Raw genomic sequence first — 14660 nt, 5'->3', positions numbered from 1 at the left:
TATACATCAGAGATCAAGGTCAAACAATAGAAGACATTTCCATTGGACAAATACAGCAATATGTCTTCAGAACGTTGGATAAACTCTGCAAACAAAAAGAATTCTGGTCAAAGTTTATGGATAGATCAAAGCAACTATCGAAGATATGCTCCCAACCGGATCTATCAATCAAGTGTTCTAAGTCCATGAAATCTTGTTCGTGCGACCCACAAGAAAAACATCGAAGATTCAAAAAACAATTCTCTAGGCGTCCCGACAGATTCAGACGCAAGAGATTCTTTCGGAAGAAACGAGGCTTAAGGAAATCAACAAAATGCTTTCTATGTTGAAAGGAAGGACATTTTGCAAAAAACTGTCCGAACAAGTCAGCCAAAAAGAAGCAGTACTTAATCAACTCAATATCTGAAATAGCACCAGATATTGATCTCGAAGGCCACGATTTAGAATCAGTTCTATCTTATGATAGTGACGACAACGATGCTATTTGTGGTTACTCAGATTATGACAACTCTTCTGATTCATCTGCCGAAGAAGAAAATGATTGCTGCTTCAAAATTACAAAAATGCCGCGACATGACGACATACAAACTCCTCATCTACCAGTGATGATTTTAGACCCATCTGGTCAAGAAGACCCGGTTCGCGCCATTGCATTCATAGACACCGGAGCCCACACAATGATCATTAATCCCAAGATTCTTTCTCCGTCGATGTGGCTACCTCACCAGCAAGAATTTCGAGTCGCTAACTCAGGTTCATTGACAATAAAGCTCAAATCAAAACCTATCAAAATCGAGCTTTTCCCCGGTTGTCATATTACTACGGAAGTCCTTGGCTCTACGGCACCTGGGAAAGATCTAATACTGGGATGGGATTCATATTATGCCTTCAAGAAAAAATTCGATATCTCTATCGAACCGCACGGATTAAAATGGAGAAGTCTCTTCAAAGCATTCACGTCCATTCCACGACTTTTCGCAATTAAAGGATTAATTTCTCAAGAATTTACAAAGATCAAGGAGAAGTTGACGGAGATTTCTTGTGCAGACTCTCATACAGAATTCCTACAGAAATGCAATAACCCGCTGTGGTTAAATTCGGAGTTCTTTGTTTCTTTGCCATTCAAAGAAAACATACAAACAACTCTGACTAAAGCGAGTCATGCAGGAATGCCACCAACCCTACTGCAACAAGCGAATGAAGAATGCGACCAGCTAGTACAACAAGGAGTAGTCTCTGCAACCAACTCGCCATGGGCATGCAAAGCCTTTTACGTTAACAATCGTGCAGAACAAGCAAGAGGAAAGCTAAGACTAGTCATCGACTACAAACCACTGAATCAGTATCTACAAGACATCAAATTTCCGCTACCAAACAAAATGGCGCTTCTTCAACATCTTCAAGGGGCAACTATTTTCTCAAAATTTGATCTTAAGTCAGCATTCTGGCAACTTGGTGTTCATCCTGAAGAAAGATACAAAACTGCGTTCTGTCTTCCTAATCGTTATCTGCAGTGGAACGTCTTACCTTTCGGACTCAAGACCGCACCATCATTATTCCAACAAGCAATGCTTCGTATATTGAAGCCTCTATTTCATACGGCCTTAATTTATATTGATGACATACTGCTGTTCTCGTCTACCGAAACCGAGCACATTCAGCTTCTTCAGCAATTTCAAAGCATTGTCATTCAATATGGAATCATGCTTTCGGCCCGAAAAATGGTCATAGCCCAGCCCAAAATAGACTTCTTTGGAATGCAAATCACAGATGGCAACTTTACGCCTCAGGCCCATCTGGCTACAACGCTCTTAGATTTTCCCGACGAAAATCTCACTAAACGACAAGTCCAACAATTCCTCGGTGTAATCAATTATGTTAGCGACTTTATCCCGCAACTTTCGCAGCTGACAAGACCCCTACAGAAAATGCTAACGAAGAATCCACCACAATGGACAAACCGACAAACTGAAGCTGTCAGAAGCCTAAAAATAGAGGTGCAGAAGCTACTGCCTTTGAAGATTCCCTCCACTGGAACACGCATTTTACAGACTGACGCGAGTGACAAATATTGGGGAGCCATTTTATTCGAAGAAATAAATGGAAAACGTCAAATTTGTGGATATAAAAGTGGACGCTTTAAAGATTCCGAGATGCATTATCACTCTACTTTCAAAGAAATACTGGCCGTCAAAAAGGCCATCGAGAAGTTCGAGTTCCATCTGATAGGACACCGATTTCGCATCGAAATGGACATGTCATCTTTTCCGAAGATGTTACAATTCAAGCAGAAGATGGTCCCACATCAGCAATTATTACGATGGAGCGAATGGTTCTTAAAGTACGATTTCGAATCCGTCTATTTAAAGGGCTCAAAGAATACTCTCGCAGATATGCTCAGCAGGAGTCCAGTAAAAGAAATACAAATAATGGAGAGCTCTTCCACAAAAAGCTACTATGACTTCGCCTCAAACATACCCGACGACGCTCATTTGCTTATCGACAAAGAAACCCTACAGGAGCACCTCCACAACAAGATTTTTGCCTATCAATCCATCATCATGTCAAGATACGGATCCCATAATCATTTTATCTCACCTATGGGAATTCACCCGGATTACCCGTTCGCTCATCTCTACAGAATCGAAAACGCTTACTTACCAGAAGAAGTTCTCTGTTTTCTCTGGTACCTCTGCTCAATCCACACTATTGGAATAACCTTTGATATTCAATGGTTATATCAGTATATCAACATGCAACTCACCACCTCCCAACGAGGTCACAGGGAATGTCTTGCGACATTTCTGACCTGGTTCGCGCCATTATCTGCCTGGAACGGTAAGTTAAGGAAATCAGCGAAAGCAACAGGCTTATCATTTAAGAAGTTAAAAAGTCAAGGCGGTCTCAACCCTTTCTTCAACCCTCACACGATATACTTCTTCCATCGGCCTGTTCAAGTCAACAAAAAAACCGGCAAAGTCCACGCACTGCCTACTCTCATTCACCACAATGACTATCAACGAGGAGTCAGACCAGATTTCAACCTCAACGACAACAAGCCATTTGAAGACTTTCAAACTCATGCGTTCCGCCTCAACAGTGCCACACAATCATTTCCCATTCCCTTCGTCCCGAACTGGTTCTATTACCCAATAGACTACCAAATGAGTCTCGACGAAGATCTGCAATTCTACTTGGATAAGAGTGACGAACCACAAGTGGTTAAACGTGCGCAGAAGAAAGAGAAATGTAACTCTGAGTCCCAAGAATGCCCGCCAGAATACTTTCAAGACGCCCAGCTCCCAGACGACTCTATGAACATCGATGAGGTTGGAAGAATGTTCAACATTGATATCAACGACGACTCACAGCAGCCTCAGGAGAAAGAGCCAAAGAATGTGTACGAATATCCATGAGATGTGTTCGAATGTCCAGATGATCACTACGGATGTTGTGAGAAACACATCATCGAGTTCGAAATAGACCACTAAGGAAGTCATCTGCAATGTTTAATTATGTAAGATAAGTGTGTTTTATTATGTAAAATAAGTATAATGAATAATGATGTAAGCGATGATGTAATCGCTGATAAAGTGTTATGTAAGCGAATTGTAATCGCTGAAGTAAGCGCTCATGTCAGCGCCCTGTCTTGTACTATAAATATGTGTGTACCCCCTTTGTGAAATATCATCTAATAATTTCATAAAAAACCTCTCTCTATATTTTCTCTCTCCAATGTTCTTCTAAATTCCCAAGTTTTCCAGAACTTATCTCATCTTTGATAAGCTTTGATTTCTATCTTCAATCGCAAGTCCCGATTCTGTCCGTTGCATTAATTAAAGCATAAGCGGTCCTAACAGTGGTTGAGCTTGGCTAGAGTAGTGCCCAGATTGCTCCCAATACTTGGAAATTACCATACCCTCATTTGTCAATAAGACTTTGTCAACACGACGGTCCGTTTAACGCTTTGGCATAATGAAAAACATCCTTTCATAACTTTAATATGATTGATTATGATTATATAATATATAAAATATTACTAAATTTTTTATTTTTCATTTTATAAACGATTACTGAATTTATTAATGCATAATAATATTTCAAACTACTTTTGAAATTAGTGAAAATATTTAAATATAATTTTGAAAATGAAGATCTTGTAAATATCTTTTAAAACAGATTTTGTTAGAATTTTGAAATAAATATATTTATATTTAAAATGAAAAGATATCAAAAGATATTATGATTAAAATATTTTAAAGATTCTATGTATTATTAGTCTTAATAAAATACATTTAATAAGATTTCTAAGTGATGGTCCAAATTAAAAAAAAATCACACATGAAAGAAGTCATGACTTCTATTTTAATATATAAGATACATCACCCAAGTTCCATGTTAGAAAATGAAGAACAAAGGAGATAGATAGTGAATTCTTTAGAGAAAGAGAAATAGAGATTTGAAACTGAGAGAGAGAGTTAAGAAGAAGAAAATAGATTCCTTACTTTTTTATTCATAACAGATTACGTATTTACAATACTGAAAGAGCAGCCTCTAATTTAAATACGGAACATGCAGAGCTTACATATTTACAATACTTAAAGAGCAGCCTCTAATTTAAATACTGAATATGTAGAGTGTAGGGGTCAAAATCGGCAACGACGAAATCAATGTCGTAAAGCTTCCAAGAAACCTTTCTAAAAAGAAAATAAGAATATGAAAAACTAAAACTTCGTATTTTTAAGATTATTGCACGACAAGCTCCTCGCAAGGGACCACTCAACCCATCGAACGAACAATGCCCTAGCATTGGAACAACTAAGCCAGCATCGTCCGACCCATCGGAGAAGTTAGATAGGCCGAGACCAACTCGCCCAACGGCGAGTTGGACTAACCATATCCAACTCGCCCAACGGCGAGTTGGACTAACCATATCCAACTCGCCCAACGACGAGTTGGATCGACCATTCCAACTCGCCGTTGGGCGAGTTGGATCAGTCTTATCCAACGGCGAGTTGGATCAGTCTTATCCAATTCGCCCAAAGGCGAGTTGGATCAGTCCAGAATCATGCATTCTCGTCTCCGAAACACCCCCCTTCGGGTCTCGGTCAAGCTGTCTGTTGTTTAGTCACAATCAGTGTTACCGTTGAAACTTTACGTAAAAAACGACAAAGACTTATTTTCCGGTACAAGTTCAGGTCGATCGTATAAGACGATAAAGGTTAAACATACGATTGATTTGGAGTATTTTGTAAAACCGGCGTTGTACTGAAGGTTATTCTTTCAAAAGAAATCGTGAAAACGTTTTCGCCGAAAATGGCCCAGAGGGTCAAACACGCGGCGAAAGCCCACTTACGATTTTTAATGAATATCGGCCCAAATTCACTATGACGGTTTATCGAATATTCACGAGAAGAGATAAATGTCAAGTTCGAAGATAAATGTCAAGTTTGAGGATAAATGTTAAAGTTTCAAGGGATAATGACGAAGATCAGGAGAATGGAATATGTCTGCAGGAGGATAAACTCGACCCATGAGCGGAAAAAAGGCCCAAACCGACCTAGGAGGATTATATAAGGGATGCAAAGGCGAGAGATGCAAAGATAGATTTTTTTACACACAACAAAAAAATCACTTAGAGCAATTTAGTCTATTTTCGTTTTTGTTATCGAGCTGCCACTCAACTAGGTTGCACAGTCTTAGGCCGTTAAAACTAGGGAACTCGCCGACAACGCTTGTGGCCAAGGCTATTTCTTGTCGTAAAACGCTCATACGCAGATTTGAATAAGATCTTCTTTGCTTTCTTTACTTTTTATAGATTTTATACTTAGTCTGTTTTTCGTGTTCTGATTGCTTGGCGTGTGGTTTAGCAGATATTCGGGACCTCTGAGAAATTTAGGGTTTCCTATCTTTCCTTATTTTATGGAACTCGACGGTGTGAATTTCGGTTCTCACGTTTTGGCGCTAGAAAAAGAGGGGGGGGGGTACAGATCAATCTAACTCTCAGCCACAAACGCTCGATCAGACATGGCAACGGACGACCAACAAACTAGTGTTGATGGAGACATCAATGACAACGTTGGCACCACTCCAGCAGTGAACGTATCCGCAGTTAACGCTAATGCGAACACTGTGTGGGAACCGAAAAATTCGCACTGTCGATTTCCGTTTAAATAAGGAAACTAGGAAAACCTTAATTTCCCAGATGACCCGGATATCTGCTAATTACCACATGTCAAGCAATCAGAACACGAGAATAACAACGATAAGGTATATGAAATCGAAAAGAGAGCAAAGAAGATCTTATTCCGAATTTGCGTATGTTGCGGTCATCGGTCACCGTTGACACATTGGAATCGATCGATGGAAAGGTTGGGGTGTCGATCGATTCCGAGTACTCTGTTTCGTACTCCGATTCATACTCTGCTCCACAATGGCATGCGCCAGTGAAGCCGAGTTCTTTCCCATAATCCACAGAATTAATGACCTTTCTCTTTGGTCGGATGGGGTCGTAGTGGATGTTTGGGTCTATGAGCGTTAGACACAATTTGTTTTTGTTCATGTCACATACGGCTCCTACTATAGCTAGGAAAGATCTTCCAAGCAGAAGTGAAGAGTTCCAGTTAAGCTCGATGTCTAGGACATGAAAATCTACAGGGACAAGGGCATTACCAATCTGTACCTCCAGATCTCTTATGATACCTCCTGATCGTTTCTCTGAAAGATCCACGAAGGTGAAGGATTCCGTTGAGGGTTCGATGGTCAAACCAAGCTGGTCTGCCATGATCCTAGGGAGGATACTAACTGATGCTCCTGTGTCACACATTGAATGGGGAAATTCAACACCCTTGACTACGCATGGTATTGCAAACTTCCCAGGATCACTCTTCTTCGTCAATGTGATCCTGTGTTTCATCTTCTCTCTGACTTGATGAAACATTCTCCTAATGTCCTCCTCAGTTACCTTTGTTTCTCTGAAGAACATTCACAACCGGTGTGTGAAGTAAGCTTCATCAAAAGGTTTTTCGATTGGGATTCTGAGGACTCGTTTAGTGAAACCATCCATCTCCTTATCGTTAGCTTTCCTCTTAAGGTTTTAGGAATCTTCTCCTTTCTTTTCCTTAACCTTCTCCCTTCAGATTCTTGTTCTTCTTGAACTGATTCTGGTGAACTATTTAAAGGGTTGGGTTTTGGTTCGGGTGGGTTTGCTAATGTTTAGGTGGTGGTCTGAGTGCGTTGATGTAATCATTATCGATTGAGGGTAACCGTACTCGGTATGTCAGAGGTGCCTGTCGATCGATGGGAGGTGTGTTGTGACGATCGATGCCGGACTCACTCTGTCGATCGATGGTTGGCTCAACCGATCGATCGATTTTATCATAGAAAGGGGAGGGTGGGTGAGGATGCTTAGCTGCGAATTCTTCATGAGTTAGAATCCGAACCGCATTGCATTCAGTCGATTTGGCAGACGACGTCGATCGATGACTGGAGTAATCCGTGCATCGATCTTCATCATGGTCTGTTGATCGATGCGAGTTCATCGATATCGGTCGACACCATTGGGATCCGCCGAGACTCATGGAGCTTTCGATTTCGAAATCTCCTTCCTCGAGCTTTTCATTTCTCACCACTTGCCAGAAATCATCATTTACGTGGTGTTTTCCTTTGTTGGCTCATGCCTCTCTAGCGAAGGCTTCTTGCCTCTTTATAGTCTCGCCCGTCTGAATTACTTGGGTTTCAAGTTTTCTCACCTGAGTCCCTAAGGTCTCGATTTTGGTGTTCAGATTGTTGTAAGCAGAGTCTATCTTACCGTTGAAATCCACGGTGATTTGTTGTTGTCCCAACAGTACTCGATCAAGCATCTCTTCGATCTTGCTTTCCTGAGTCTGGGGTGGTGGATTTTGGTAGTAAGAGTTCGAGTAGCTCTTGCTGTTGTTGAAGGGTTTTTGAAATTGTAAATTTTGGTTACTTCTTTGGCCATTTCCAAAGAAGTTTCTGTTTCCGCCCTGGTTTCCAAATTTCTGGAATCCGGTACCTCCGATGTAGTTCACATTTTCTTCTCCTTCCGTACCTGCTACTTCTCGTTCAGCTGAACAGACTTGCTTCCTAAGAAGCAAGTGCACCACATCTAACTTCGCTCTTACTTCGTCCATATGTTCCTTCCCGATAGAGGCTACAGACTTCTTCCGTTCAGAGTCAGTGTTTTTGGTGCTGCTGCTGTTAGCAAGGTTTTCGATAAATCTCACAGCTTCCAACAGATTCCGTGTAGGGAAGTTTCCTTCACTCGCCGTATCAAGGGCCATTTGATACTGTAAGGCGACACCTCGGAAGAAAGTGCTTAGCAGCTGCACTTCGTTAAATCCGTGGTGTGGACAGTCTCGCTGGAAGAACCTAAATCTAATCCACACATCTTTGAAGGACTCTCCAGCCTTCTGCGAGAATGTGGAAATTTTGTTTCGAAGTTCTTCAGCGCGCGCCTCATCGAAGAAGTTTCGTAACAAAGCATTCTTGATGTCGCTCCAGGATGTTAAAGATCCTGTGGGTTGCTGCCTAAGCCAGTGCATCGCTTCTCCATTCAGCGTGTATCTGAAGAGCTTGCACAGCAGGTAATCTTTGGGGACTCCTTCCATTCGAATAGCAGCGATTAGATCCTCAAACCGTTCCAAATGGTCCATAGGATGCTCGTGCAGTAACCCAGAGTAGGGTTTCTGCGACACGAGACTCTAGTATTGAGGCTTCAGCTCGAAATTCTGCTTCTGGATCTCCGGAAGTCGAATAGCTGATCTGTTGGAATAGTACTCATCTGGGCGGTTGTAGTCGGCCAGTGGTTTCGATCGAGCGTCCTCATCTACAGGTTGAGCAGCTCCTAGCATCAGCATCAGGGATTACAGTTCCCTGAGCATCTATTTTCTGACCTGTTGCATTACATAGATGACCGGCCTGGTCATACAGGTTTCCGTTCTCGTCCTGAGTTAGAATAATAATGTTTACCATTTTTTACGACACGGTATCGATCGACGTACGCGGTGTAGTATCGATCGTTGTCGAACGATTGGGATCGATCGACGATGATGGTCTGGTGTCGGTCGACGGTAGGTTGTGCGTATCGATCGACGACGAAGTGGTTGCGTCGAGCGATGTGGAACGTTGACCTCTACGGATGGTGCATTCCAAATGAGCAGGATCGTCTGAGAACCGCAAGTCTTTCTCCTTGTTGCTGGTGGTACCGCTAGGCATGCACCTGAAAAGACAAGAAAAAGATTATTAGAAATGGGGTTAGGAAAAGAAAAAAAATTAATAAAACTAAATCTAATGGCGATCAAAGCTCCCCGGCAACGGCGCCAAATTTGATTCCACTCAAATTACCCTAAGGAGTGTTACTCTCATCAAAAGAGGTTCAGATGTAGTACTTAGGGATCGAATCCACAAGGAGCTAGGGAACAATTAAATCTAGTGTTTATTAATTCTAAAGGTTGTAAATGTTTAAATGAAATAGCAATTGTAACAAGCGAGTAAATATAAATGTAACTTGGTTGGAAATGATATTAGATGCAGGGCCACTATTCAGATGTTAGAGATTATAATACCTATAGATGCCTAACTGTTGCATGCATGATATATTAGAGCGCATTCGCTTAACTCAGTGATCAGGTGTCGCATGTACCACTGGTTAACATACTAGATCCCGTGTCTCTGTTCTTCTGCCGTCAAAACACTAGACAGTATATATTCTACTAGGTTAAAAACTCGTCAGGGCATTTTGGTAATTTGGCTTGGCCTTGGTTTTTAAGTCTGCTGAATCCAAAATGTCGCGTCTGGTGTCTCGACATCGATCAATGGTACTTGTGTACATCGATCGATATTAATCTTCATCTGTCGAGGCATTTTCTGATATCGATCGTCAGCCCTGATGCGCATCGATCGATTATTCTTCCTCTCGTCAACCTCTAAGTGGTCAGCTCGGGTGAAATGTCCTTTAAGCTCCAAACTGCTCCAAAGTCATAGCTTTACTCCGAAATGCACCTGAACCTGAAAACATACCTAGAAGAGTAGAAAACATAGATATATATATATATATATATATATATATATATATATAGTAAAATACTTATATACCATGGATAAAAATGGGTCAAATCCAAGGTATATCAGCTGTCGGCGAGATTCCTAGTTCTAACAACCCTAAGACGGCTAAACCTAATTGAGTCGCAGCTCGGAATAACAAAAAAGGAAAATTGCCTAACTGCTCTAAGTGCTAAGTTTGCTCTGAAAAAGTCTCTCCACGCTCCTCGCCTAGGACTCCTTATATACTAGCTCGAAGGTCGGTTTACGCTTTTACTCTTCTGCCCTTAAGCCGTCATAGCATAAAATGAAGATATTCCATTTTTCTCCGATCTTCGCAATTATCTTCAAACTTCCGTATTTATCCGCGGAAACTTGACATTTATCTTTTCTTGTGGACCAAGCGTAAACCGTCCTACGGTTTACGAGCTTTGGTTAAGAAATCGCAAGTTGGGCCTCGAGTCGTCTTAGGTCCCTATGGGCTGTCTTCCGACTCGACACATTTATTACGATTTCTTTCGATAAAGAACGAACTTTCCGCGGTTTTTACCGCGAAGTTTAGTTGATGTCTCAGAATGGTTGTGGGAACCAAAATTCGCACTGTCGATTTCCGTTTAAATAAGGAAACTAGGAAAACCCTAATTTCCCAGAGAACCCGGATATCTGCTAATTACCACACGTCAAGCAATCAGAACACGAGAATAACAACGATAAAGTATAAGAAATTTAAAAAGAGAGCAAAGAAGATCTTATTTCCGAATTTAAGTATGAGCGTTTACAACAACGTATAAGCTTGGGCTCGAGAGCTGTCGGCGGGATTCCTAGTTCTAGCAACCCTAAGACGGCTAAACCTAATTGAGTCGCAGCTCGAAATAACAAAAACGGAAAAATGCCTAAATTGCTCTAAGTGCTAAGTTTGCTCTGAAAAAGTTCTCTCCTATGCTCCTCGCCTAGGACTCCTTATATACTAGCTCAAAGGTCGGTTTACACTTTTACTCTTCTGCCCTTTAGCCGTCATAACATAAAACTTCCGTATTTATCCGCGGAAACTTGACATTTATCTTTCCTTGGGGACCAAGCGTAAACCGTGCTGGGGTTTACGGGCTTTTGGTTAAGAAATCGTAGGATGGGCCTCGAGTCGTGTTTTAGGTCCCTTTGGGCCGTCTTCCGACTCGACACGTTTACTACGAGTTCTTTCGATAAAGAACGAACTTTCCGCGGTTGTTAATTCTCAAAGTCTGATCGATGATTTAGAATAGCGGAAAGCATGGACTGAGCCTGCTACGGTCTTCGGGAGATAGCATTTGAAGGTTTTGACGGGAATGCATGAACTGGTGTCGTACCGACGTTCGGAAGAGCTCGATCGCTACGCAACGACCGAACTTTGGCTCAAGCCTGGTCGCTACGTAGCAACCGAGCTTTGGCTCGAGCTCGGTCGCTACGTAACGACCGAGCAAGACGAGCGCTACGTAGCGACCGAGCTTCGGCTCGAGCTCGGTCGTTACGTAGCGATCAAGCGGGACGAGCGCTCGGTCGCTACGTAGCGACCGAGCTTTGGCTCGAGCTCGGTCGTTACGTAGCGACCGAGCGGGACGAGTGCTTGGTCGCTACGTAGCTCGGTCGCTACGTAGCGACCGAGCGCTCGTCCCGCTTGATCGCTACGTAACGACCGAGCTCGAGCCGAAGCTCGGTCGCTACGTAGCGCTCGTCCTGCTCGGTCGTTACGTAGCGACCGGCATCGGATTGGACTTGGTTGCTACGTAGCGACCGGACAGCGTGTATGTGTGGTAGTTACGCAACGACCGAGCTTGATTCGTTTGCTTTTGAATCTTCAAGGATACTTCTTCGTAAAAACTTCGTATCGGTTATTTCTTTACGAAAATTATATCTTTCTTTTTACTATCTCTTTCGGAAATATGACCTCCGAGGATTTTCGGATGGTAATTCCGCCGTGACCATTTTTGACCCCAACAGTTAGCCCCCCAGCCCGTTAGGACCATGCATCACAGGGTCCGATCGTTCTACCATATCCCGGATGCTGTGGAGTTCCTGGTTCCCTATCCCGGAGAGTGTGCTAACAGCCCCCCAGAGGGTTACTTCACTTGCTACGAGGCGTTCGTGGTACGTTGTCGCTTATGGTTCCCAATCCCCGAAATCCTCGTCCGAGTGTTGGACCGTTTCGAGGTTGCGATAAGCCAGTTGACTCCTCTCGCCAATCATCATCTTATTGGGATCCTGATCCTGAGCTACGAGCATGGCCTTTCCCTTTCCGTCGATCATTTTGAAGCGCTTTTGATGCTTCAACTCGTCAAAGATACGGACAAGCATAGGCTGGTCCCTCGGAACTTTATGTCAGTGGTTAAGAAGTTCATTTTGAACTTCAACTCGTGGAAGAAGTTTTTCTTCTTTGTTCGTATAGACGCTGCGTCTGTCGAAGAGAGTTGCATTCCACTGTTCCGGAGGTTGCCGAACGATCATCCTTTCATCAATCCTCTTGCTCCGTTCCCCGAGGACATCATTGCGGTGAGGGATTCTGAAGGCACTGAGGTTTGTGCACCCTGGTCCTGCCTCGGTTGCGGACACGGGAAGCGACTCCGAACCTGATGACCAGAATCCCGTTATAGCCCCAGCCACTATGCCGGAGTCGAGCTCTTGGAAGGGAAAGGATATCGACCTTGGCGACATAGAATTTTCGATGGATGACTCTATGCTTCCAGGATGGGATCCGAACCTTGCTTATGGCGATGGGAGTGGCTCGAGCGAGGTCCATATTCTGGATTTTGATGATTTCTTTGCTGGTCTGCCACCGGGTTATGATGCTCCTCCACCTGCGAAAGAGTCGGCGAGGCCGAAAGTCGTCGCGGAAGGGTCCCGAATCATCAGTGGGCTATGATTTTTTCGAAAATATTTGTGATTGCCTGGGTATTTCTTTTTCTGCTCACAATGCGTTAATTGGTTTCGCAGGGCCTCAACTTGCTTGGCTCGGCCATTGAAGCGAGCCATAGGGAGGCTATGGTCTATCGTTTTAAAGCGGAGAAAGCGGAACGAGATCTCGCTCGCATGCAAGGCGAGATGTTGGACCGAGAAGCGCAACTTACTCGTGATCATGCGCGGGCTGTCCGTAAGGCGGAAAGGAAAGGCAAAAGAGAAATCGTCGAGGTGATAAAGACTCGTGCCTCTCAATTCCAGGTTGAGTATAGGAACTTCAAGAACGCCTTTACCTCGGTGGGTGATTTCCGTGAGTGCCGCGGTTCAGTCGGAAGTCTTTGGAGGACGCAGGCCGATGACTATGTGTTCGAGAAGGAAATGAGCTTGATGAAGAGTGGCATGAACGATCCTGCCCATGCTGAGGCGCTCATCCCTTCGATCGACGAGTGGATTCAAGGATTCTGGGATTCCATCCCGGTTTCCCCTGATACCGAGGAGGTTCAAACCGGGTTTCCTGACGGTGGAGAGGAAGTGGATCGTCCCGCAGATGCGTTCGGTGCTTCGTTGTCCAGGGATTTTGACTTTGGATTATGAGAGGTGGAGTGGTTATCGAAAGAAAGATGCTCGTCTTTCTTTTTCTATGTGTTTGGCCGAGTGTGGCCGAGAGATTTGTATGGGCCTGTTTTGGCCGTTTTTATTGCTTATCGGGACTGGCCGTTGGTGGCTTTGAATCCCTTACCGCTTTTTAAGCAGTTTTATATATATGATGAACGTTTCATTTCGAGTTTTCCTGAATAGGGCCGAAGTAAATATGAGTTGTCATCTTATATTTAATTCCGATTAGACGTTCAATCTGTTAGTTAGTTCGTGATTCTCGTAAAAAATTACCAATCTTTACGATTTTTGGGAAAATCGAGATACGAACGGAGAGACATGGTTTAGGATCACGTAACTTTTAGATATCATGTCTTGAGATGTTTGAGACCAGAGCGTTGGGTTTAGGGCAAGACCTAGGTTTACTTTCGGTTAAGGTTTGTGCGGTGACTAGCCGGCTATCGTTTTTCCTGTTGCGATTTCTTCCTGACTCGTACCGATTTAAAGTCCGCTATAGGCTCTCGGCTTATATGACTTGTATGGTACGAATCGAGCATCTTCTCAGAGTCAACTGATAGTGCTAGACCAAAATTTCAGATTTTTGTTGTAGTGCGCTTTTGTCCTTGTGTTGGACGTTTTTGAAGATCAAAAGAGTGATCGAATTGCGTTTGTTTAAGACGGCTGGCGTGTTCGTCGGGGCCAATCGACGAACGGGGTGTAAGGTTTTTGGTGGTCGCGTTCGAACAATTTGTTCGTATTATCTTCGAATTTTAACTTTGCGACGTCTCGGAGTTGTTTCGAGGATTATACGTGTATTTTCAAATGTTTTGAAAGATGATAACTTTACGATTTTTTTGGGCCGGATGAGGCCGCTGACAAGAGTCTTAATGTTTCCAGGCGTGTCCCGACAGTTTTTTTTGTGTTTTAACTGAAGCGTAAACGTTTTCGATAAAAAGAAGCAACGTAGATTGTAGTAAAAGTTTTTGAAGTTTCTGAAAACTCGATTACAATAATGAAGATTTTTCTAAGTGGGAGTATCTGAGTATACGCACCCACTCCCCCCCCCTTTTTTAGAG

The 14660-nt window shown here is 43.1% G+C and overlaps 1 protein-coding gene and 1 non-coding gene across 2 annotated transcripts in view; both read left to right on the top strand.

Annotated features, from left to right (window-relative positions):
- Positions 1 to 14660, top strand: part of LOC117126544 — a 391277-nt gene that overhangs the window by 175397 nt on the left and 201220 nt on the right. The gene's annotated exons all lie outside the window — the stretch shown is intronic.
- Positions 8359 to 8465, top strand: LOC117126976. The gene has a single exon (XR_004449737.1). It is a non-coding gene; the product is annotated as a small nucleolar RNA R71 (small nucleolar RNA).

Source organism: Brassica rapa, chromosome A07 (assembly GCF_000309985.2).
Source record: "Brassica rapa cultivar Chiifu-401-42 chromosome A07, CAAS_Brap_v3.01, whole genome shotgun sequence".
Classification (NCBI taxonomy): domain Eukaryota; kingdom Viridiplantae; phylum Streptophyta; class Magnoliopsida; order Brassicales; family Brassicaceae; genus Brassica; species Brassica rapa.
The sequence above is the reverse complement of the archived record's forward strand: the minus strand, read 5'-3'. Positions and strand labels throughout refer to the sequence as shown.